This window comes from Strix aluco, chromosome 17 (genome assembly GCF_031877795.1).
Source record: "Strix aluco isolate bStrAlu1 chromosome 17, bStrAlu1.hap1, whole genome shotgun sequence".
NCBI classification, from domain to species: Eukaryota; Metazoa; Chordata; class Aves; order Strigiformes; family Strigidae; genus Strix; species Strix aluco.
In genome coordinates, this window is record NC_133947.1 from 4,881,559 (window position 1) to 4,904,349 (window position 22,791).

A 22,791-nucleotide genomic window follows, 5' to 3' on the forward strand; every position below is an offset into this window, starting at 1 on the left:
CCAGAAGGAAACTGAAATTCATGTTTCTCTTTATGAAAAGTGGATTGGTCATTTTGCCTGCTTTAGAAACCACTCAAATATAGTGAATCAATTTCTGTAGTTATAGGAGAAACCATAAAATTATTTAAAAGGAAAGTAAGAGTGTTGTAAGGGGAGAAAAAGAGGAAAAAAAAAAAACAAGTTTAAAAATACATTACTGGTAACCTCTTGATGGTACCTAACTTTTTGGAAACACTTTTATGCTTAATACATACCACTGATTTCTTTTTAGGATGAAATACTCTGTGCCTTTGAGACATTTCTCTTCAAATCTCCACTTACAGAATATGGCAGCACAAAAGAATTGGAGAAAAACCTGGAAGGTATCTTACCTTGTCAGTCCACTAAAAATCTTTTTTTACAAAAAAACCCCCACAACCTCAAACTTTTTGGCTTAGAGTGTTATATACTGCTTTATACTGCTGGATTACTTGAAGGAATAGCTACCTGGAAGAATGTCTTCTCAAAATATTACAGAAGAATTTACCCGCAGACCACATTCAGAATGAGAAAAATTCAAGTTCTTCATTGTTCATTGCAAACTTAACCAGACTTTTACTGGGCTAAATTCATGTATCACCATGATGGATGAGATGTTACCATGAGGTCAGGGACAAGAATACGAAATACAAAGAAGTTAAATTTAAAACACTTTAGGTATTATCTGGAAGCCAACTGGTTGTCAATAACTGAGAAAACTAAAATAAATATAGAGACAAGATGGAATTAGGGAATCCTCCCCTTACAAAAATGAAGTCTGAGTTGGAATATGATTATATTTTATAAATTAAAGATACAAGCACTGGAGAACAAGATGACTTATTCAAGCTAGAGGCCAGTTTTGGCACTGACATTTTCAGATTTCAATTGAAAGAATATGCATCTTTGGAGATATTCAAAACTTGATGGACAAGGCCCTGAGCAGCCTGATCTAGGCTATCCCTGCTCCAAGTGGGGTCTCAACCAGATGAGCTCCAAAGGTTCCTTCCAGTCAACTTTTCTAGGATTCTATTTTTATAAGTATTAAAGCAAATGGGTTTTAGAACAGCCCTATAATGGAAGCAATGAGGATAAAAACTTCACTGCATCAAAACAGCATAGTAAATTCAGGAAAGAGACTGTAGATTATAAGGCCATCAATAGCAAAGAGCATAACTCAGTGCCCAAGAAAGTCTCTTCCAGTCTTACGTTCCTAAAAAAATGTTAAAAAACCCAATTCCAGAACAGCAGATATTAATGTCCAATAGGCTTATTCATTTCACTGCCATGTGGCCTAAATTTCTTTCCATTCCACTGAAATACTTGCATTAGTAACTGGCATTTCAAAGGGAGTCTTACCACACAAATGCTCTATGTCACTATGATTAGTTTAGCTTTTACACTTTAAAAAGTCTGGGTTTTGTCTGGAAAAATGTGAATGCTAACTTAACAGCTAATACCTATAAGGCAAGGAAAAATAGTAAATGGTAAGTTATTAGTGTCTGGACAGATGCTATTGAGGAGTTCATCTTAAATCACTGCAAGGCCAATATATTTTATGCCTATAATTGCTGCTCAAAGTTCACAGTGGCATTTTGCTGATGTGCCTAAAATAGTCTTCATGGGTGCTGTTAGAGTTGATTTGACAGTAGTTAAAGTATAAGGGGCAATGATCCAGCTGAATGCCTGTCCGAGTCATTTTGATAAGTGTACAGCCTGTGCAGAAACTTCTTAATTGCTCCAATATTCTTCAGTTGTTCCTGTTCACAGAGTCTATTGGAAAGGTCATCAATCACAGACTATGTGAAGTTTTTATGTTTTGCTTGCTTAACAAAATACATTTTAAAGAAAGTAAAATCAGTTAATAAGAACTTAAGAAGGTTATGATGTTCCCTTTCCTAATAGCAAATTTGGAACATGAATCATTTAGTATCTGTATTACAGGGGAGGCACATGGTTAGTACTAAACTTTGCTTTTACCCTATTCTTGCTTTGCAACAGAAAACATTACCTGTTTTATTCAGAGGTGAGAATAGTAGTAAATAGATCCACAATAATTAAAAAGTTGTGATATACTGAAAGGGCCAGATTACCTGGTTAAGTATGAGACAGGATGTCAGGCAATCCTATATTCTGGTCCTGGACTTGCCACTGACTCAAGCAGATTTGGACAAGTCATTTGGTAGTTTTACATTTTTGACTAGCCATGAAAGAACATAGCCCACATACAGCAGTATGCAATACGTCTATAGACGTCTGAAAACACAGAGCAACTTCACGGCTTTAAGGATGCTTCCATCACTACCACATGACCAAGACACTACTGGCTCTTGATCTGGAGGCACAAGGATAAACAAACCTAGGTGCCTGTCACTTTTTTCCTGTCTACAATCCAAATGTAGCTGTGTAGGTGACAAAAAAAGCTAGTGGGTTGACTTTATTTCTCTGGTCAGCCCCTTTGCTTTGGAACAATCTTGATGCATAAGAACGCGCTTTCATCCCATGAGATACCAGGTCTGAATTTGACCCTTTGCATCTAACACTGTATACATTTTAGATCGTATCAAGGTTGCCATAGTAACAAAAAGATTTGTATTGAATGGCAGAAAATTCAAAAAATATGATGTATAAATTCTGCATAATTTGTTGACACCAAGTATTCATTGCCTTAGGCCTGTATCACTTAAAAGTTACACATTTTTGCTAAGAAATAAATTGAAATCTTGATAAAACACTTAAAATTTTACAGAATATTCACATTCTTTTTCACTTGTTGTTTTTGGAAATACCTATTTATTTATACCATCTCCAGTTAGAGAGCTCTCCCAGGTTCTACCAGTGGGGATTTTAAACAGGAAGCTGTCCTTTATGTAAAAGAATAGATTAAATTAACCTCTACCTTCCCACTTCCCCTTTATATTTGCCCTTTCAGTCCAGTCTCTCATTAAGAACTTCTGAGATATTATCTCCAAAGTTTCTCAGTTTTTAGCATTTTTCTATTCCCTAACGTTAAGTAGCCCAAAAGGTAAAGTTCCATTATATTTCCTTTTGTTGCAAATATTTCATATCTGCAGCTACGTTTCAACCTCAACGCCTTTCCTTAAACCAAAAACATACCAATAAGTTCTTTCTCCCAGGCTTTATTTGATATAGTAACAGATGGATCCCAAACTGTAGAAAGACACCCACTGACTTCAAATCTGTAAAGTTTTAAAGTGCATCTGTAATGTGCCAATCTCCACTGCTTTCCACATTCCTATGGAAAATTATAACGGAGAGGATTTTAGACCCCAATATAAGCATTCTGAAAAATCTCCCTTTCAGCTGTACCATTTATTCTCTAAAATGAGAGGGAAGAAGTAAGTGCACATTAGCAGTTTTCCAGCTGCCAACTCCAGTTATGAAAACAGAGACTGTGTGAGTAGGTGCAACCCTGACCTGATGGCACTGCACCTCCACTGCATTACTCCTCACTGACACAAAAATTTGCCCCATTAAAGATCTTATATTCTCCTGCCCCATTTGCTTCTCCGTCAGCACCTGGCATGATGAGAAAACCCACAGCGCTACACACTGAAATTCCTCTAACTGCTCAAAAAAGCAATTGCTTGGGTTTTAGGAAAGGATCTCTTATCTGATGTCTGAATATGAATAAATGAAAAGCTTCAGCATCTCAGTGGATTAAAATTGTGGTTTGTATGTGGAAAACTGGAAAGCATCCCTTAATTCCTGTATACATTTACCAGCAGTTCTTTTTATGTGCGTTTCAGACACTGACTCATCTAACAAGATTGACAGTGGAAGAGGATTACCAACGCTTTTAGAACGCGTGCTGCATTTCCACAACTACAGGATCAGGTCTGCTATATGATAAACAACAATGGAACAGTCTCAAGTAGTTTTACGACAGGTAGAACATGGAAGTCTCCCCCGTTCCACACTCAGTCCTAACTAATTAGTAATATTTCATCTCTCCTTGTAATGCAGATGTAACAGGCTATGTGTTTTTCTATTAAACTCAGCCGATAACTACATAGCTTTCTCCAGAAGATACTAATTTTTTATTTCATTTTCAGGACAGGAACTAATTTTTGAAGAAGTATCCTGAAAGTCACTGTTAGAACTGGTTTTAGCGTTCTTTGGACTTGAAATATTCTCAGGAACATTGTGAAACAGTGCAAGAGAAAGAAACATTTTCGTATCTGCAAAGAAATTCTACTGAATAGAAGATTTGGTGCATTTTTGTTCCTCTGAACAAACTAAGAAACAGAATTCTGTAGCTGGAACAGATTCAATGCAGCTTTTGTTATACAGAGACCAGATAAAAATTATGCATATCTGGAAAGTCTGGTGCCACAATTGTTTCAGCAATTAATGAACTGAGGAATTTGCTATAGTCATTGACAACTAGGACTAACAAACACACAACATGCCTTCCTGTTACTCACAGCTGTTATTACATATGACTGGGCGATATCAGCTCCATTACTTACTTTGATTCAGGATTATCATATTGCTGGCATGTGCAAGCACAGTTTTTCAAATTCTACTCTGTTACAGCTCTTTGATGAGTTTTGCAAAAATTTGGATTCTCCTGAACATTTTTATATTAATAATCTACTGTAGTGCTGTTTCTATTTGGATAATATTATAGTAGTAATATAAATTATATTGAGATGAACATCTAGACCTTCGCCATATAAGGCTAAGAATTAATTATTAAAATAATGGAGGTCAAGATCACCTACTGTACACTCTTGTGTCTTCATGAGTTAATTTTAAGGACTACAAGTTGGAATTTTTGATGACCTGTGCTCCAGCTGACTGACATTCTTACATGAGTTACTTCCACTCTATTCTAGACACCAAGGAGTCCTCATAGTAATTTTTCCAGCAATATTAAAGAAAATGCTGACATATCCACCAAGATTAAGCTGATGAAACAAAGACCTCAGATAGAGGGATTTTGGTTTTAGTTCAATGATAGGGCAAAATATTCTATTGTACCATATCTCTCAGTTCTTAAGAGAGGATACCTGTCCCTCTCAGCTGTGTAGGACAACACAAGTGAGCTATTCTGATATTTTATTAAAGTTGAGCATTCCTTTCACTAGCAAACATTTCTGCTTCAGAGCATTTATATCTTGGCCTATGCTATCCACAGAAGGCAGTATTTATTTTTAACTTTACAAACAAATAATTATATTTTTAAGAAGCTGTTTATAATATTATACTACATATAAATGGGTTGAACTTTGCCTCTTGGCTGATCAAGAATGTCACCTAATTAAACAGTTTTATGTTACTGCCATAGGCTTGGCAAGAAATTAAATAAACAAATACCAAACAATTGTATTTCCATAAACTGCATGACACTGTTGACTTCCCTGCATATAAAAAAAAGAAATCATTCCTCAAAGCAGAGGCGGAAAAGATTTTCTTTGAATGAAATTTTGCATTCTACACCAGAAGAAGTAATATCAAGCATAGTTAGTAGAAGGTGATCTGTGTACAGTGGTGAATGAAGCCACATTCTGAGAGAGACATAAAAATTCTGTCAATTACTCTTTCTAACTTTTCTATGTAGATGGCAGTTTAACTCAGGGATCAGTGCCAAATAACTTCCATGTATTGCAAGATAACATGAAGAGTTGAAGAGTGGAGAGCAGCAGCAGAGAAAACCAGAAACGGCTCCCACTATCTACAGAAAAGCCAAAACAGTCTAGAACAGAGAAAACCAATTCATTAACGTTCTCTATTCTGGATAGTGTGTGGATATCTACACATCAGTTTGAATCTCCAATTAACCACACCAGCTTTTTGAATACTCTATAGCTATAGGGACTTGCCCACAATCTCGTCCAATATTGAAACAGTATCTCATGCTGCTCTTTTTTATATCACATCTACATATGCAGCATATGGTGTTTCTAATCTAGTTTTTGAATTTTCAAAACACTGGGGCTTACTCCCCTAAGAACGATCCAAATTAATCTTCACTTTTGCTCTTAATTTTTATGACAACAGAAAGACATAACATAATACAAACCTCTAATGCATGTTCTGTGTTTCAAATAATAATGATCACCCTTTTTTTCCTTTCAATAACTGCATCACACAAATGTTTTGAAAACTTGAATTGTGTTGTTTTAGGTATTCTTACCATAGTGCTTAAAAAGATACATTCAGGTTCCCAGCATGGTTAAGAGGGTATCTTGTGCTTAAAAACTGTAATTGAGCAGAGACATTTGGCATAAGATACATCTCCCCCGCCCCACTAAAAAATTCTACATGGCATTAACAAGAAAACATACAGCACTGTTTATCTGGCTTTTACCAATTCACCACAAATAATCTCTTAGCTTGTCAAAACCATAAATACATATTGTACTCCAGAAGCAACTTCAAAAGTTCTTACTGTAGTAAAAAAAAAACGCTTCACAATCAATGCACATTGACCTGCATTGTTTCCTAGGACTGAACATTTTAACCAATGCTCCCCCCATGAAGGCAGCACTGTCATGTGTTCTAGTAGACAAAATAGCAAAGCCAAGCCAATAGAACCCATGGAAATGCTGCTCTCTGAAGTAAATGATTCACTAATAGATTCCTTTAGACTGAGTGTTTTACCAAACAATGCTAAGGTCTGAACTGCTGTCCTGTTGGAGAGGTATGCATCTGAAACATGCCTGGAGAAGAAACAAAACATGGATTAATCCTTTCAACTCTGCAGTCATTGCAGCGCTAAGAAACTTTCTGCCTTTGCAAGACTGCCCTACCTACTTAATACATATAAGATGAGAATTTGGAACAATAACTTGATATACTGAAGTAATTTTGACACCTCTGCCGCAGCCCTGGCAGTGAAGTGCCAACAGATCTAAAGTGTCAGACACTACTATGCCTGAATCTCACCTGAAACCTTCCCTGCTGTTATGGAGAATCCCCTGCAGAGACGCATTCTGAAAGGGTAATACGCTGCTGCAAAGCCCAGCCAGCCTTGGCTTCCCTTCCTCAGCCCACCCTTCCTGCCCTCCTGTTTGCACAGCACTGTGTAGTCTAAAGGGGAGGGCTGGGATAGCACACTTCAGCTGTACAGGAAAGAATGCAGCAATGATCAGAAGTATTAGCAATGTTAGTGTGTGGTAGCTTCTCAACACCAAGCATTTTAAATCCATTAACTCTTACATTTTAGACAATGTTATCGTATATAATTATTATATTGCTTTAGTTAATTCTCTAGTTAACTCATGCTTCAGTCAAGTCAAAAGTTAACTTCATAATTAGAGTCTTCTGCTTATTAACCTCTTAACATTTCTCGAAGTAGTTAAACACAAAGAATGTATTCTTTCTTCATAATTAGGAAGAATTTTAGTTTCAAGTCCAACCTGGGCCAGCAGGAGGGCTCAACAGACCTTCAGAGGTTTGTTGGAAGTGAATTTCAATCTCCCATTGAGAGAAGCTGAAATAACTTCACATGGAACAGCCTGATGCTCCAGTGCAGCAGTAAAATCTCATGACAGATCTTTTGCCAAAACACCTGTAAGCAATCTCAGTATTTACCAACGCTAACAAAAACATGTTTTTCACATGAAGGAGTCTGCAAATGAAGTTATTTTTCACTATTAACTATGAAGGTCACAGAAAATTGCAGAGGTTCACAGGCAATACTTCAGAGAAATTTTATACAGATTGAACTTCTGCTGTCCTGACTGCAGAGAAGAGAAGGGATCCCCAGAAAAAGTTCTATGAAGATGCCTCACTGAGAAGTGCATCAAATCATAAAATCATCCCTCTTACTTACATTAGATAAGTAAATGGAGAGAACAAACAATATTACATGATCAATCATACCAACCAACATTTGCAGCACTGACTTTGCAGCAAACCCCTTTCACAATCAACAGAATTAGAACAAAATAAACTGCAAACCTTGCTGAGTAAATTATACTACCAAATGAAATCATTTTGGTCTTTTTGTGGACATTCTAGAAATGGAAAATAATTTATTCCCTAACGTCCTTGAATGATGAATATTTGGATTTATTTCAGAAGGAATCAGAAGAGTCAGAGAATGTGTGAATGTAATGAATTTTGTTGCTGATACTGGGTAGCAGTGAAAATGGATCTATCATCTTCTTCTTGCCCATTAATGCTAATGCATGTGCATTGAAAAGAGAATGTAATCCGTAATATATGCACAAAATCTGCATTATTGTTGGTAAAAGTTATGCTTGTCCTTGGGCTTCAATAATATTCACTGCTGGTGCTCTTTTGTTTAATAAAAGCTTCATTATTTTTCCTTTTAATTGAATAATTATGCTTCAGAGCAGCATTAGTAAGGCCATTTTCAACTGAATTTTTACTATAACTCAACCATCCTTCTGTTTGTATCTCTTTAGGGATGAGTGAATCTGCCTCCAAAACTTGATAGGAGCCAAATATGATTGCCTTTCAACTTTTTCATACCTTCAAAAACTTCTCTTATGAAATAATTTTCTAGTTTCTTCACTTCTTCAGCCTTGTATAAAAGACACTAATGTCCTGCCAAATAAAGTGATTTCCAAGAATACCCCTTTCCAGCTGAGCAAAATTCTCACTGACATCAGCTGAGTCAAGATCCTACTCCTTAAAATTATCCTTAAGGCAGATTAAAAATGAATAATTAAAATAAAAACAAACCAAAAAAAGTGATTTCCAGATCATGTCTCAAGCCTGAGACGATTAGACAGATACTACTGTATGCGTTCAGGTGTTTCCTTTACTATTTTCTATGTCACCTATTGCACGCAGTATATCAGTTTTCATTGGTGCAGCTGTCACCAAGTATTGCCAGTTTAAGGTGTTGTGGGATTCTTTTCTCTGCAGAATTAGACTGAATTTGCTGAAGCTGGTCCTTCTGTGAGAGATATTACATGCACATCTGTCTGTTGTAACTGCACAGGTGCAGTTACTCTGATTAAATAGGGAAGCAGTCTTTCTGGAAGAACTCAACTTTTCGTGGAAATGTGAATATCCACAATATCAGTTTAAAAATTGCAGCAATAAAGCTATAGCCCTAGTTGTTGCCTGAGATATAAAAATGACAGACATATGCATTCAAAAAGTACATTTCTAGCTTGTCCTATTCCTACTGCAGCCCCCAGAGCTCCATCTTCAACTGCAAACTGCAGTACTCTGTCACAGTATCCAGAGAGGAATTGTATGAGTCAAACTTGCTCTTCCAGGAATGCTTAGCCAAGATAAACAAAACCAGTGAGTTTTGCTTAAGAAAAAAAAAAAAAAAACAAACAAGAATTAAAATTAAAAAAAAAAAAAAAGAATAACAACAGCTGGAATAAAAAGAGAGAGAGCATTTTAAAGAGTTGGGAATACAGAAAATAGGAAGAGTTACTGCACACTTCAAGCTTTCCTCTATCACCAATATACTATTATTTAGTAATTAGAGTTGAATTTCCTACATGATTCTATGACTCCAGGAGCTGGAACATTTAAAAACTACTGATCCTGTAAACACTACCTTGCTTTTTCCCTGCATGTAGTCCCATCTGCTGACACATGCAACATTTAGATGTTCTACAGCATACCCCACCTTGCTCAGAGCAAACCCAATGCAATGAATATAGCATTACATATGGCCTTTGCTGCTCTTGTCTTATAGAGAGAAAGCAAGTGCTATTTCTTCTACCTGAATGTATAATCTACACTAAATTAGAAGTGCCACAGAAATAAGAAGTTAGTCTCAATAAATAAAATCTTTAAACAAATAATGACACGATTGGCAGCATACAGAAAGAAAGGAAAAATCTGTCTGTGCTTCTTCTTCCTGTTTCATCAAACCTACTAATTACTAATGGGATCTCAATAGTCCACAGCAAACTTTTTATTCTATCATAGTCTCCAGGCTAAGGTGGGAATGCACTTTGGCTTGTTCTAGTTTCATTTTCCATTCCTTGTTCTTCTGCAAAACAAAACTGTTGTTTTCCACAACAACAAAAAATTAAAATGTTTCTGACTGTACAAGGGGGGAAAAAAAAACACCTGATAAATCTGAACAATTCATGGGCAGAGTATGCCATCTGGGAAAAGTGTTTCTAAAAGCAACAGTGGTTGATCCATTCAGGTAAATTACTATATGGTTTCCCTACACAATTTTACATGTTCCTTTTCTCCAGCTGAGGTACCCAAGGAGAAAGTGTCTGCATTTGATAACAAGTAAGTATAGCAAGTTGTGTTTTCACTGATTTCCCTATACAGGATTGCAAATATTCTATATCAGCCATTATTTAACAATTGAGTTGATGACAGGTAGTCATCTGAGCCAAATACCTCCCATCTGCTGAGCTCTTCCAACTTCCAGCTTATAAATCCTAGATGGGAACATTTCATTTGAATGCTTTTCTAACACACCTGCACAATTCAATTGCCTTGGTTTCTCTCCTCAGATGGATTTGGAAACAAAGAAACAAGCCACCCCCCCACTGCAAACCCAGAACTGTTCTGAGTGTAAGGGCAGGTTGAGACTAATGCTGCAAGTGAAAGGGAAGGGAGGTGGGGGGGGTGAACCACTCCAAACAGAATCTTAAAAATTAAATTATTTTCAAGCCACTTAAGTATTGCTTCCTACGCAATCATAATGCCAGGTTCAAGAAAGGACTCTGAACATGATTGTGTCTTGCGATATTAATTCAATTTTCATTTCAAGTCCCATAATGGAAATGACCCTAACTCAGATTCTCTAGAGAAGATGTTTGCCCCTTGTCATCAGCTTAGATTTAAGAGAACATAAAAAAAATAAATTAAAAGGTATAAATCACATCCCTTTGTTTGCTGTACTAACATGATTTGTGTGAGGGAATGCTGGAGAAATAAAGAGCAAAGAGAGCACTTGAAACGTTTTGGCTGCAAAAGCTTGCAAAAATGGTTTCTTTCTGTCAAAATAGTATGTCAGTAATAACCAACTTTCCTAAAATGAGACTTAAGGACGTAATGGCCAATATATAAATTAATGGGGCAGTTGAGTCCTTGTGGTTTAATGGGTAAGGACTCCAAGATTTGATTCCCTACCTTGCCAGAGTATAAAAACAAACATAACCAACAGGAATATATTTATTTTTCTTTCTTAAAAAATGAAATTAATAAAACATCCCAAAAAAAGGAAAGCCAGGTGACTTATATTAGTGGAGAATCACATGTAGCAGTTTTGTGCTTCATCATAAACATCCTGTTCCCTGTATTCTCTTCCATCATATTCCCCAGACAAAGCCCCAGCATGGCTTTCCTTCCTTGAGGCCAGGTGACAGCTCATGAGGTGCTGCAAAAATTTTACATGAGTAGAAATTCTGCTAGTGGAGAGTGCTGACACTTTGCACTGGTCTGGTGCAACAGCAAGCTGCTCAGTAATGCTAATAAATTGACTTCAAAGTTTGAAGGGCTAGTTACCTGATTTCAGTTACTCAGCATAAGAAAATCTGAGGCCAATTTTTGCATGGTTATGAATTGCAAAGCTACACAAAAGCCTGTGAAATTCTACTCGTGCTCTCGTATGCACGTGGTTGAGAGGACACATACATGTATAAGGGCAGAATCAAATATGCTCTTATCAATCAGGTTAAATAATTCAGTTGTTCAGGGTCTACTTCCTCCTTAAATATATTTTTCAGCAACTAAAATGACATCAGGTGACCAACTGATCTGCTAGTCATTTGGGATGCAAAATAAAACTCGTTTGCTTCAAAAATCTCCAAGTTCACACCTGTGTTTAGGCGTGTGTGCCTGCAAATGCTGTAAGAACATTTAGTTTAGCAAAAACAATAAAATCTATGTGAGCACAAACACCGGAAAGGCAGTTAAATGTTTTAGTAGGTATTAATTCCACAAATGGCAGAACCAATGTTGTATTTGCACAGACCTCCTAGAATCTGATTGTCAACAGCTTCTGTATTGTGTCTTAAAGTATGACATTATTAAAAACAGGATGACATTCTTAAAATCTGCATTTAGATGAATAAATACAGGCTGAGTGGTTGCACTTGAGGCAATCATTCTGGAGAACTGTCATGGTTTTTTTTCACTAACAAGTTCCAGTTCTTACTCTCAAGCTTAGCAAAAGTGCACTGAAAGGATGCCAACAAACATACAATTAGAGATGATCAGAGTCATCAAGTAAGAAAAGTTTCGATTCCTTATTTTGCTACCTTAAAGTAATACAAATGAAAAATTGTTCTGATATCCCACTTCCAAAATACATTAAAGAGAATAAATTCTCCTTCCACAAGCTTCCTGTTGGTAATAAGCATTCTGCACCCAGATGTACAGCACAGTAACACAATTTATTCTATTTAAATGTAAAAAATATGTACAAAATGCAGCTATTACCTAGTTGCTGAAAGGTATTTTCTCCCAATTCAAAAACTCTTAAAGATGTTTTAGGGCAATTAGTTAACAAGCAAGTTCTGATTTTCAGATTTCAATGAATGCAGGCAGCATTTTACAAGTAAAATAGGAGCATTAAGGCCCATCAGCATAGGTGTGATTTCTGGGAAGGTCGATGGCTTTTCTCTTCCATATTCTTGCTGGAGTCTCACCCATACAGGAGAGAAAGAGGCATCAGAGTAGAGCAGTTTCTTTCCTCAAGCAGCATGGGGTCTGCCCATACTACTTAAACCTCCTCTTGCTGATGAATTTAACAGCTGTACTTGGAGGCTCAAGCCATATTTGAGGTCTCCTGTCAGCCAGCTGTGTTCCCATTATGTCAGGCAGTAGCCAAATCTCCAGGGTGGCTTTGCAGTGGCTCTACAAGCCTACCATTTATTCATGGCATACTAGCAGCTAAATTATTTCTAAAAGGTAGCCCCTCATAGAACACAGTCCTTACTGATGGGAAAATAAAGTTGACTGGCCAACACTGAAGTATATACAGAACACACATTTCCATGATATATTGTGATTAGTCTTGTATCTTGCTAAACAACAGTATGATATTTAACTCTGGTCAAACAGGGATGGGGTGAAGCGACAGGGTGTTTACAAGTATTAGAAAGACGCAGGTTATTTTAACCCCTCTTTTCCCACTACCGCTCCTCTTGGTTTGAGTTAACCCTTGTGCCTTTTTGGTGGGTGGCAGAAGCACAGACACCGTCTGTTCTGAATACAAATAACTGAAGACAAATCTGTTCAGCCCAAAGTTCAGCATAGATTTGCACAGACATCATTTCCTAGGAAAGTTGATAAAACACTTATGAATTTGTTTCCCAAGTATGAATTGAGATCAAGTCTTTCAACACATGCTCACAAGCTAGGCTACTGATACTTTTCATTAAAAAAAGAGAGAATTTAACAATGCCACTCAGTTCTCATAGGCTGCTGTTCCAATGCACAAGGAAAACAAAATACGAATGAAAAAACATATTTGTATCTGAGTAGTGCAGAATAAAATAATAAATTGCATCAGACAGTGTACAAGTCACTGTCCCTTTCTATTAGCAATAGTTGTAGGCAGACCCAATGTTACAGAATGCCTCATTCTGCAGTTTTCCTTTAGGTGTCACATAAATTAGCCAGAAAAAATACTTAACTTTCCTCAGGAACAAGCTGTCGTTGTCACTTTGTCTTGACTTTATCTGTGTGCATTAGACTCTGCCTGAAGAGTTCATGAAGGCTTCTCAACATCAGAAACAGGCTTCTTACTTTAAATCACAGTAACAGCTCCCAACTTAGCCGGCAAAACAGAAGAAAAACTGTCTCAACCACAACATTCCCAAGGTCTACACTATGAAATCCTGGATTCATGAAGTATAGGAACATTTTTCACTCTCCCATTCAAACTGAAGGCCAGGAAGAAGTGACTAAAGAACAGAAATTTTTCAGTGACTTTTTTTAGAAGAAATATCTATTTGTCGAAACTAAAAGTATTTCCAGAAATTAAATGATGACTATGAAAAGTTTTGGAGAATATAAACTGTAAGAGCTTCAGAAGTTTTTCTTGTACACCAAGTTCTTGCGTGTCTTTGTAATGTTGTGAATAGAAAAAAATATTGAGCCAGGCCTTTATATAGTAAAGGTGAACATAAACCGAGTTAGTATTATCTTATGTGATTCAAGACAATTTAAGTAATTCAAAATATCACAGAAGTGAATAATAAAAAGGATCTAGATCTCTCTGATGAAAGGCATTTCTCACTGAATTAGATATGTTAAGAACCTTTAAATTACCTCTTTAGAAAGTCCTCAGTTTCAAAAAAAAAAAATATTTTTAGTGCCCACAAAATATAGATAATTCTGACTTAGCAAGACATCTTCAAGTACATTGACTTTACAAGACTAACCATCCACCAAAAGAAGAGAGCTTTTTGGGAATGAATTTGCAGAGCAGGGTGGGTGAGTGGGGGAAGGCTCATATAGATGTTACACCGTCACAATATCTTACTTATCATGTGATGTGTTATCATCACAATGTGTTATTTGAGTTCTAGTATAATGCTTCCTTTTACAAAAATGTCAAATACAAAATTCTTCTTGAAAGTATAGTCTATTTTGATAGATAAAAGGGATACATCTTAACAAGAAAGGAGTTTGTAAAGGGAATAATAGTCTCCAAAGATTAGTATATATGCTTGCATACATCTGTATAGGAATATAAGTGGAAAAAAAAAACCATCTGAACATTGTCTTCTCAAAATAGTACTGTATCAGCCAAAAATATTTCAAATTGTATGTACCTCTATGAGCTAAGAGATGACTAAAGGCACTATTTACATGAGTACATTCCAAAAAGGACTTTGAGGGAAAACACAAAAAACAAACACTTGTAGCTTCTTCACTCTGCCTACTTCAGCACTCATTGAGTCAGAACCTGAAAGACTACTCACTGTCAACGCACGTTTCAGACGTAGCAGACCGAAGTTAAAATTTCTGCTCTGTATATGATGGAATAAACTTTGATGGCAGCCGCCCACACCCCTGGTCCATGCTCCACGCACTAGAACCTTTCTTCTGCTCTCTCTCCCTCTTGTGTTCCCCACCCCACAGCAGAACAGAAAGTTCAAACCCAGTACAAAAGCTTAGGTTTCTCTGCAAAAACACTTATGTCATTCCATCTGCTGTGACAGATGCACCATCATCCTGGCAGTTAGCAAAATATGGCAGCTACAAACAAGGCCAGAAAGACACCAACATGAACTATGTAACCTTCCACTGGTCCACATGCCAGAACATAGCGGTGCATCCTCCGAGTCCCAACAAAATGTACCATGAATTCAAACCTTATAGCCTCTCAGACTACACATTTTAAGTGTTGAAACAGAATACATTTAAGGGACATATCATCATTATATGATGACAACAGACTATCATACAAAGACAGACACCAAATTTTACAGTTACCCACATACTGTTTTAATGCCACCTGTTAACATAACATTTTACTGTATGCTGAACCGAGATAAGCAATAGTGACCAAACTGTAGTGGTGAGGGATATATTGCATCAAGATATTTCAACTTTATTGATCCGGATTGCATTACATGTCAAACAGGTAAAGAAGTAAATTGTGCATGCATGTGAATAATACGGTTGGAAAGAACAGTCCCAGCTGCTCACCTGCAACACCATCACTGGGAGAGGCTTGCTCTGCCCTATTGTTCTATTTGGAGGCATCAGCAGCCAAAAAATTGCCCTCTCCACTTAACTGCTTGCATGAACGTTATTAGCTCCTTTTGCGGCTGGATTTTGGATATACAGAAACCTATCTTTAAATACAGCATTTGAATGAAGGTCCTTTTGTATGTGACACTGTATGTGTTAGATGCTCTGTTCAAAAAATTGCACATGACAACCGGGATATACAAGAAGCTTATTTCAGCTGAAACTGTTTTACAAAAATCATTTTTTTCTGATTGTGCTCCACTTCAACAGTCTATACATAATTTAAAAACAATATATTTTCAATTATTTTGAGCTCCCTAAACAAGAGAAATTTTATGGATGTTAAATATAACTAGGTAATCATTAAAATGTTGCTTGTGTTGCAATTTTTTTGCAGTTCAAAAACAATGTTAAAATTTCTTAGTAGTAAATGAGACCTCCAGGGAGGAATGGTTAGAAAAAGGTTCAATCTGATTTTCCAGAAGGAAGAGGACAAAAAATCCAGCAAAATACCTTTTAATTTTCCTACTCTTTCGGACTCAAAGTTAAGCCCTATAACCCATCCATACTAGTTATTCCAACAGCAGCATGTTCCTAGTTTCATGAAAAAGCACTGTCCAGGTGAAGTTAACTGCATGACCAGAAGCATTTGGGCTGCACTGGCCAAAATGTCTAGGTTTGAAGTTTGACATGACCTCGTTATTACTAACTTAAATCACAGTGTTGTGGGATGTTTTGAAATGCCTGCCAGAAGTTACTGAACTGACAGCCTGGTAAATCATATCTCAGTGACACCTTAGTAAGAAGTCAAAAAAAAATCAGCTTTATCTTCCTCGAATAACAGTTTAGTGTTCAAACTACCAGTAGGCTACAAATCTGGTGCGTGCAAAAATATATCATCTATCAAAGATGGACAAACATGTTGAGTCTCACAGTTTTCTTGTTGGTATGGCTGATTTCTCATTAAAATCCCATATTCACATTTAGCATTTCCTGGAAGTTGACTTATTTTTTGCTACAAGGGAAGGAATTGTGCATCATGCATTCAGATCACCTGCTGCTCTAGCTCTGAATCATCAAGTTCTCTCTTTGCAGTTCCTTTTTACATTTCTTGGGGTAGTATTTTCAAATGCACTAAAGCAGTGAAAATTCCTTGGTTGTTTAAGTACTTTTGAAAACGCTGCTTTTTTCATTCAAATGTGATTGACACTCTACGAAAAGTTTGAGATCGGCTCTCAGTTTTCATAGCACACTGAGGCTGCTAGATCTCCAACCTCATGAGTGAGTCTTATTCGCTCATACTAGACCCCTGAGACTACAGAGCTTTATTTAAATAGATGCAACACATCCAAGAATATTTCTAGTTTTGAAGCCTATGCAAGTTTTCTTATCTCCTCTTTATGCATGGGTACATCAAAAGCCAGATATGTTAAGCAGTATGTCGTCAAAAGTCCGACTCAGAGAATCCCTCACCTCTTGGCATTATTAGACGCAGAAAAAAGTGCAGCTATTTTCTTATCCACAGTACGAATGGTGAACTCCAGGCCTTTGTTGTCAAACAACTTGATACAGTCAACTAACACCTGAAAACAAAATACTTTTAAAGAAATAAAAGGGGAATAAAAAGAGTATGTGCCAAAACACCTCCTTGCTGTCTCAGGATATTTAAGATGACAGCTTTTACCTGCTTTCTTCAGAAATCCATAGGGAGGAATTAAAAAAACACATCTTAAGGCACATAGCTACATGGTGTATAAATTACATCCTATGCATTCAGGGTTAAGCTAAACACAGAGGGAACAAGAAGTGACTCCACACTTCCAGAGGTGTTCCTAAAAATCCTAATCTTTATGCAAAGACTGTGTTTTTGCAGAGGGAGAGAGTTTTCTTTCATTTTCCTCCGCTGAACTTTGGAAGAAAACAACCTAACAGCATCTTGATTTTGGAAAGTTATTCAAAATGCAATTTTATGTGCCAGCCAATGCTATCATACTGCCATAGGGCTTTGCATCTATCCTACACTTCCTTGACATTTAAAAGCAAGTATATAAGAGTATTTGGCCAAATTTTACAAACTGTATTAAAAGAAACCATTAAAGACAAGACCAGCAGTATTAAATGAATACAGATAGATCAGGAATGCCCTTTTACCACAGAACTCTCCATTTCTGTCACCAGAAAGAAGAGGAAGAAAACAAGAGTTCCATGAGACAAGATGACTGTCAGGTTGCTCAAAAGATGTGTTTGCTGTGAAAATAAATTAAGGTGTCTAGAGTTCCTATTAATTTGTTTGTTGTACGTTGAAGGAATTAGATCTGAGAGACATTCAAAAGAAGAAACCTGATGAACAGTATTAATTTTGGTGTGTAAATAGCTTGAGGACAAACAGTGATAATCTCCAGAATCAGCAGGATGTTTTTTTTTTATTTACTGAAGAAAACAATATATACTTGTATAAAGGCTATTTGTAGTAAATTAATTTCTCTTGATGAATCATAGAATGGTTTGGGCAGGAAGGGACCATGAAGATAATCTAGTTCCAACCCCCCTGCCCTGGGCAGGGACACCTTCCACTAGCCCAGGTTGCCCAAAGCCCCGTCCAACCTGGCCTTGAACCCTTCCAGGGAGGGGGCAGCCACAGCTTCTCTGGGCAACCTGTGCCAGTGTCTCACCACCCTCACAGTAAATTTCTTCTGTATATCTAACCTAAATCTACTCACTCTCAGTTTAAAACCTGTCCTATCCCTACACCCCCTGATCAAGAGTCCCTCCCCACCCTTCCTGTACCCCCTTTAAGTACTGTAAGGCCGCTGTAAGGTCTCCCTGAACCTTCTCTTCTCCTGCCTGCACAACACCAACTCTCTCAGCCTGTCCTCATAGGGGAGCTGCTCGAGCCCCCTGAGCATCTTTGTGGCTTCCTCTGACCTGCTTGAGCAGGTCCGTGTCCTTCTGATGTTGGTGCCCCCAGAGCTGGACACAGCACTGCGGGGGGGGGAGGTCTCACAAGAGCGGAGCAGAGGGGGACAATCCCCCCCTCGACCTGCTGGTCACACTGCTCTTGATGCAGCCCAGGACACGGTAGGCTTTCTGGGCTGTGAGAGCACATTGCTGACTCATAGGCAGCTTTCCAGCCACTACTACCCCCAATTTCTTCTCCTCAGGGCTGCTCTCAATCCACTCCTTGCCCAGCCTGTATTTGTGCTTGGGATTGCCCCAGCCCATGTGCAGGACCTTGAAGTGCATATGGACTTGACTTATTGACAGTGCTCATCACTATTGAGTTACACCCTTTCTAACCTCACCCCCTTTCTTTTAAGGGAACAAACCAGAAGTTGCAGAATTTAAGCCACCATTGCAACTCACATCCTTTTTTTGGTGTTTGCCATTTTAGAGGTGCATTTCCAGGGAAATTGTGTAAGAGGACTCAGTGTGCCATCTTCTCTTTGATGAAATTATTTCTAACTAAAAAGTCTGCCAAATTTGATGGAAGGAGTAATTTTGCACCAATTTTATTTTGTGCAATCCAAAACTGCGCAATAAGGTATTTCCACATTTTAATGTTTAAGCAATTTATTAGCACTGATGATTATCACAGAAGTTGACAACCACATTCTCTGCTGCCATAAGCAGTGGCACTGGCTTCTGGACTACATTACTTCTGCTGCTGTCCAAGCAGGGATAATAAAACACAGAACCAAAAACCAGATCCAAAAATATATCCAAAGTCTAGGTTATTTAGTAGTTTTAGTTTGCTTATCATATCCGTTAAAGATATTAATGAACTCTGTCAATTAGTCAGGAAGTCACCAATTATTTCTAGACAGAAAGCTCTCCAGATGAAGAAATCTCCATGTAAACACACTTTCCTATATCTATGTACTGTTTCAAACCGGAAGAATTCTCTCTCCTATGGAAAACTGATGCCACCATTTGATTGAATATGTTCATCTGCGAGTAGGATGGTCAAACTTCTCTAAGCATGTTATATACATCTGAACAAAACTGGAAGATAAAATTCTTTCCATTTTTCCAATTCCTGCTCAGTGCTTTCCCCTACTGAACATGGGGATCGTAGCAGACATTTAGTTCATTACATCAGCTGTTGCCTTTCTCTCTTAATATTGCATTGGAAAAAGTAGCAAGCATAAAATGTTCTGGTAAAGATTCCCAGCAGTGACACTTGGCACTGGGATTTGCTCATGTGAAATCAGCTTTACTACAGACACTCAGTTTTAAGACTGGATCTTATGAAATTAACTGGAAACAAGCTCTGCAGTTTCATGCTGGTTGATTTATTTATTCTTTAAAAAGCTTAACATACCATTCTGAAAAGTAATAGTCAGCATGGCAACTTCTTACTCAACAGATCTCTTCTCTGTGTGCATTCAATCAGTTCTGCTGACTAACCTACCAAAACCAAGTTTTGCTGGTCTAGTGTTCCAAGTCTCAAGAGCATGCCTGCAACAAGCCAAGCTAAGGCTAGACCCATTTCACACTGAAGACAAGGGAAATCTCAATTCAGTGAAAGGATGAGGAAAAAGATTAGGATGTCAGGATAGAAAAAAAAGTATTTAGGAAGGAACTGTGAGGAGTGGACAGAGAGAAAATGGTGAATCAGGACCTGGTTAAAAGGCAGAATGAAGACGTTAGAAAGAGAGTAACAAATCTGGAAGGATGGCTAATTCAAAGAAAAAGACAGAGGAGAGAAAAAAAGGAACACTTTATTACATTCTTCAAATATAGCGATAAACCCAAGTGATATATATCTATCTAGCACAGAAGAAACATGAGAACCAGAAGAGAAAAAAAGAAAACACATGCAACGAGTCCATAAATTATTTTTGCAAGGTATTTAGTTTGCAAGGAAATTTAGTGCCAGGAAGTTACAATAAACAATCCCATAATTACTATATGGGATAGAACAAGCTGGGATTGGAACATATACTGGAGTTCATGGAGGGGAGGGAAATGCCCAAAGCAGGACTGGTGCTGTGCACCATTGTGGGGAGAGATGAAGAGAGCCAGAAACCTATCTTCAGTACTGTATATGACATGAGTTTCTAAAATATGCATCAAATGGAATACCAGAGAGATGAAAAAGGCCCCTCTTCAGCAGTAAACTCTAACCTTGCTGCTGAGGCAGAACACTAGGGCAACAGCTACATATGGGCAGCTGACTGCAGAGCTCGCTTCTCTTCTTTGCCTTGAGGGATGCTTCCCTGCCTATGAGCAACATTTATTTTTCATCTAGCCTCTATGAGCAGAAGGATACCCTAAACAGGCTATATAATTTGTTCCACTAAGACACAGAAGATTTGCTCCATGAGTACTAAGGATTATACTCCTAAATTGTCTGACTTAATTTTTATTTTACCAGAAGTCAGGCACCTCAGTGGAAATAAGACAGTGAATGTAAGTCTCCTGAGTGTCTTGGGAAAAGTTGTTTCAGGCCGAGAGCAAGACCTGAAAGGACCTGTACAGTTAAAACAGGTGAAACCCTACAGTATTTTATTATCATGGAACTCCTATATTTGATTTAATTCCAGTTAGGACTGTGTTTAATCCTTAATTCTGAATGTTAAAATACCTGTTCAATATCTCATATTAATAGACAATAAATTCTACCCATGCTTGCACAAAATCAAAACCTAGATAAATATTTTTCTACGAGTTGCTATTAGAAGACTGTGTCTTGTATGTTATGCACTATGTTATGTTGTGTTTGATGGTGTTATGTGCAAATGAAACTTAAAACCACAGAAAACCACCCCATCCAAAGCAAGAGAGAATCATATGACTTGGTCTTCAAAGCTCATGTTCCAAAAGCAAGCAGTAGCAGACTTCATAAGTGAGCCATGAGCCAAATACCAGTTCTAACATACTTGGCAAAAGCTTGTAATTGCCAAGTATATTAAAAGAACTCAAAATCATTAGGTGTATGTATAGATGTTTGCACATGGACTGCACCTAAAACCCACACAACAATAGTGGTGTTATCACTCAGTAACAATAAAAGTGTTAAAGAATTTTATATTATTATTTTTAATCAAACACTAATAAGTCATCAGAAGACATGTAGTTATAAAGTGTGTATATACATATTTAAAAAATTAACTCATGTTTCAGGAAACAAGCCTCAAGACATAAATCATGTGTCTTTTTTAAACTTCCTAATTTGTTTTGGAATTTTTGTAATCTATTTTTTCAGAATTGAAGCAGAAAAAAAGCAGAGATGGATATAGAACAACGAACATAGAATAATTCATATTGAGTCTCTGCTTAAAGAAAACAATTCAAAACTTATTTTGAGAAACATGGAGGTGTTGCCCAAGTTTTACCTTGTATGTCAAGCTGATTTGATATTTAACATTCAAAGTAAACCAAACAGTGCAAACAAGCTTCCTTTAGAACTGGAGATGAAAAGGAGATAGAAGCTTATTGATTCAACGAAACTACCATTTTAGTACAAAGTTCAGCTTTAAACTTCGATCAGAATGACTGCAAGGGGAAAAAGGTTATTTAAAATATATACCAGTTGATGGGGGGGGGGGGGCGGGGGAGATGGGGGGATGATGACAAGTTGGGGGAACACACGAGTGGTGAATTCTAGTTTTATCAAAGGGAAAAAAGTGTGGGGAAAAATCCAAAACACCAAACACAAGAAAATGCCTTTTTCATAAGAGTTTTTTCTTCAATTTACTTGACATATCTAGACCAAATTTGTTTAGATGAGTTCTGTATAATAAGAAAGCCCTCAAATGTTTAGCAGCTCACCTTGAACTACTTCTTCCAAACTACTTGAACAGCTTTGCTTCTTGAAGGCAAGGAAGAAAGTGTTATGAATTTGCTAAAATTGTAAGTTTCCAAGGAAGAATGGGGGGGCAAAAGAAGAAGGTTACATAATCACAGAATCATCTAGGTTGGAAAAGACTTTGAAGATCCTCTAGTCCAACCATTAACCTTCACACTGACCATTCTCAACTCCACCAGATTCCTCAGCACTGGGTCAACCCAACTCTTCAACCCCTCCAGGGATGGGGACTCCCCCCCTGCCCTGGGCAGCTCATTCCAACGCCCAACAACCCTTTCTGGAAAGAAATCCTTCCTAAGAGCCAGTCTGACCCTGCC